A 4,679-nucleotide genomic window follows, 5' to 3' on the forward strand; every position below is an offset into this window, starting at 1 on the left:
CCTTCCACTGCTAAAGACCCCTATGCGCAAGCAAATTATTGAAATAAAATTGAACCATGTTTGTCCCGAAATGACCTAGTTTGTGTCGAGTTTAGGTTAATACCCATTTCTCTCTCTCATAAGTCTTTCTTACATGCACTGTAGTCTTAAATCCGTCACTGCTCACTTTCATCTTGGCTTCATAAGTAGAATATCTTACGATCTCACTTTATCTTAATCTGTTTTAAGTTCTAACTACAGAAACTGATTCAATTTTAAAATGTGTAGTTAGTAGACAGAGAATTGAGTTTAGTATCTGAAAACATATTTATATCTTATGTCGACAATATCAAATATTTGCAGAAGATGCGGCTGCATATATAGGACAATGATTTGAAGAGCTGCTTCATTATTATTACCTGTTCTCTTAGAGGTTCATTATTGCCTGGATCTTCTTCTCCGTCACCTGAACCTATTGTATCTTCGCCTTCACCTTAAATAATTCAAATATTTGTAAATTAAAACAAAACAACAGTGCACATTTATCTTTATAAAGAATTTAGCAATCAAATTGTTTATTATCACTCTGCATAATCCAATATTGAACTAATGAAACAATACATCTGTGTCATCACTCAATTAGTTATTATGTTCTAAAGAATATCAGGCATCAGCCAATCAAACTGATTATCTATGCTTAGCCTAAACAGAAAATTCTCATCATCAAACCCAGTCAAGACATTCAGTTCTCCTAATGAACAACTACATCACGTTTGAACATTCTAGGTCAATTAGATTAAAGCAGAGTTATCATGTCCCAAAAAAGTGTTATGGATGCACAGACAACTGAACAAACACATTTTAATAGCCCCTTGCTCAGGCTGACAATAATTAAGACTAGTAAATCGGATAGAGATGTTATCTGATCTGGGAGCCAGGCCCGGGTGGCTCAGTGAGTAAGGTGATGGCTCACTACCCAGGGGGTCTCAGGTTCGCTCCTGGTGTTGGCTGAGAAAGTTCTGGCTCAGGGAGCAGGCTGTAGTGTTGCTGTCCAAGAAACTTAAGACCATATTACTTTATTACCTTCTATTACATTTACATATTGTGTATTAGGTAGAAATGATTCATTGAGGCTGTTATCATTGCCTCCTTCGGCTCCTGCTTCCATACCGTTACTTCTGAAAACAAATAAATAAAGATTATCAATTAAATTGTACCTGCATTAACACTATTAACAGTCACATTTTTATTCTATCATCTAATTCTATAGCAGTCTTTGAGAACTATTAAAATACTGGTCCAGATCTTAAAATAGCAATTACCGGTAGGCCTAGAGTATTTTTCAAAATCATAGAATTATGCAGTAAGGTTTTACTTTTACTTCAATGTGGATTAGTTAATTAAAGATACATTATGGGAGATTCGATAACGAATTGGCAGTTCTCACAATAATAGTTAAAAACTAGATAATGTAAAGGCAATTTGCTGAAAATTTCAGTCAAATTGATCCACTATGAACCGAGAAATAAGCGATCAAAAGTTCCACATAGCCTCGGTCATCATTACTAAAGTCGGTAAGACAAAAATCATAGTCTCGATTATCCATTTAATCATTAAATCGAGAAGGAAAGTTATGCAGCAAATCAGATCATAATCCAACAATTATCGCAGGCTAGCGTTGACATCGAGAGTTGATTATGGTCTGGATACGTTAATTAATGTCTAATTAATAGTTTATATACGTTTCATGCCTAAAGAAAGACCTACATGTACAATAGGCAGATTTAGCTCTTGCATAATGTATGTTTAAGCTTTTATGTTAAGATATGTGTAATATGATTTCGGGCCAGATTAAATGGAAATTAAGGGAGTTACAGGCTTGAAAATTTTTGTAATCAAATCAGGACAAAACATCAGAACCATTCCTAGGATTTGTAAAAAATAGTATGATAATATTATTAATATTGCAAATCAAAATAATGATTCCAGTCCACTGTGTAATAAAATCTATAGATTTAAAAATCTAAAAAATATCTAACCCCAAACACAATTTCTGTTTATACTTTGTGAACTTGTCATTCTGATAGTGACAGTCTTCAGGCTCAGGCATCATAAAATAAACAGGGATCTAGGCCTAGGCCTAGAGAGGCTAACTCATTTATTGATTTGACATTTTCGAGGTTATCTGAAATTTTAATACTAATAATAGCCTATAGTGAAGACCTGGTCCAGTATAGGCTTAGGAGTTAGGTATAGTTCGACCAACTAAAAAGTTTATCGTGAAAATCTATTATACAGGCTACTTCATATTGAGTCCAAAAATTATTTAGCACAAAAGAAAATGGCGGTGTTGAATTTTTTTGTGAAATCGCCACGAATGAAACTTGAAGTATTAAAATTTTATTCTGATCTTATCACTTTTGTGACAGATCGAAGATGGTTTAAAACAGTTACACGTGGAATTCATTGGCCAAAGGATAATAACAACAAACCTGAATGATTGAGACGAGCTTGAGAAATTGGTTGGTCAACGTTACAGCCAGTGAGATTGCAGGAGTCACCCAGCCACTCAGCGAAGAATGCCATGAATGATGGCTGTTCCAATGACTAGACTGCTCCCCTGAAAATGGTTTTAATTTCACATAAACCTGGGCTTATAGATATTTTGACACTGTATAAATAAACGAAAATACAGAAGTTGACCAACAATTTTACATATTTAAGCAGATATTATGTATCTAATTTACGTATTATTTCCAAAACTAAAAGTGATCAATCGTTGGTGCCAAGGGGGGGTGTTTTTTCGATACTCTAAAGTAAACCGCTTTACTTCTTGAAAACGCATATATTTATATAAATGCGCTAAATTAGTTCTAGGGATTCCCCTGAAAATGTGTTGTATTTTCTACAATATAAAGCATTACAATATGTATAAACTTCTTGAATCAGACTCTTGAAATGAAATTATATCATCATGCATGATGATATCTCTTTTAATTACAAAGAAGCACAAAAAATATATTGCCAGATTATCCATGTGCATCGTCAGCACGGAATTAGGGGAACCACCATTTATTTTTACGTCGTGAGACGGAACTCATTGGAAAGGTGTTATTTCAATAATATCAGAATTATTTCCTTGTTAGTCATTATTAATGTTAATTTCAACATGCATTTGACCGTGAAAGTGTTAAACGGCGAAGAATGTACTGTTTCTGTAAGTAATAGCCTGAATTTAGGCTTCAACTGAAAAAAAAGTTGGAGAATCCAATTGAATTCCTATCCAAAACATATCAGTTAAAACATAGATAATTATAAGCGGCTGTGTTTTTGATCCCGTTATTCTGTTGTCATTGAAGATTGTAGTAGATCTCGATTGAGATATTTCCATGGGCGGGGGGCGCACCTCTGGGTTGACAAAGTAAAGTGGACTTTGTCCTTCGGATGGCACGCCAATGTGAATGTCAGACACAAACCATGGTCCTATGACAATTTGAAACTTGAAGATGAGTAATCTGATGTCTGCTACCATTAAAAATTCTCCTCCCAGAATTTGTATTTTGTATATGCAATCAGAGCGGGTGCTCGATTTACAGTCCAGAATGTTCCGAATTGACAGAATTGCAATCGAGTAACGTGGAATTCAGTTCTGTCAGTCCTGACAACGGAGATGGTGTGAGTAGAATCGTGACGTAATTAAACACAACGAATAGGTGTCGGCTGCATGGTTGGTTGAGATATTTACTTATTCAGTCGACACATGCGTTGTAGCCCGAAATCCACCTTTTCACTTGATTTTCACTATTTTTGTGATTGAGAGAATTCAATCCCGGAACGTTGAATCGAGTACCCCCGGAGAGTAACCTTATGTTAGGGTCAAGGTCAAGTTATGGTACCAAAATTTTACATTAAGAACCAGCTAGGCTATTTAGTGTTATTTCAGGATAGACAATTCTTCCATTAATTGTCATCATCAAATGTTATTGATGGTGGGATGGGGAGGGGGAAGGCAAGTTTTCAAACAGCTGCGCTGTAGATCATAAGGTCTATCACACAGGCAAGTTTTTTTAGTCCTCCCCTCCGAATCCTTCCAATGCTAAATATTGTACCATGTTAGTCCAAAAATGACCTAAATCATGTCAAGTGGACCTTAAACCCATCTCTCTCTCTCTCTCTCTCAAATGTGATTCAGTGAAAAGTAGCCAACCTTAAAAGGCATTATCACTCTACATGTACATGAGAAACAATATATAATAAATAAGCTATTTTGTATGAGAGTTCTTCATTTAAACTCCCTGACAAATGCTAAAATGATCTTGAATAAAGTTAGAACGTGTATCCCTGTAATTACTTTCGCAGACATATACAATGTACCAACAAATTAATTGGTTTCCTAAGCACTAAGGTCCTTTTAAGTGTCTGTGACATATTTTTTGGTACAATATGGTTTTAATAGAAAATAGGTTAGACAGCAAACAAATGTAAAAAAACAGTAATTTTTTTTTACTTGAAAGTATTCTTGCTGAACCATAAAACATAATTATCTTTATGCATAAGTCTAGTAGTTCTTAATAGATTGTTTCTGTTTTTTTAGGCTTCCCCAAGTAGTATGGTAACAGACATAAAAGAACAGGTATCAGCTTTATTAGGAGTACCAGCTTCAAGTCAACGATTAACATTTAAAGGAAAGACTATGCTAG

General features: G+C 34.8%; 1 long non-coding RNA gene across 1 annotated transcript; it reads left to right on the forward strand.

The window, feature by feature from the left end:
- Window positions 1-2,895: 2,895 nt before the first annotated feature.
- On the forward strand, window positions 2,896-4,679 carry LOC126827338 (uncharacterized). Its single transcript, XR_007682667.2, has 2 exons — window positions 2,896-3,196; window positions 4,574-4,679. It is a non-coding gene; the product is annotated as an uncharacterized LOC126827338 (long non-coding RNA).

Source organism: Patella vulgata, chromosome 7, assembly GCF_932274485.2.
Source record: "Patella vulgata chromosome 7, xgPatVulg1.2, whole genome shotgun sequence".
NCBI lineage: Eukaryota > Metazoa > Mollusca > Gastropoda > Patellidae > Patella > Patella vulgata.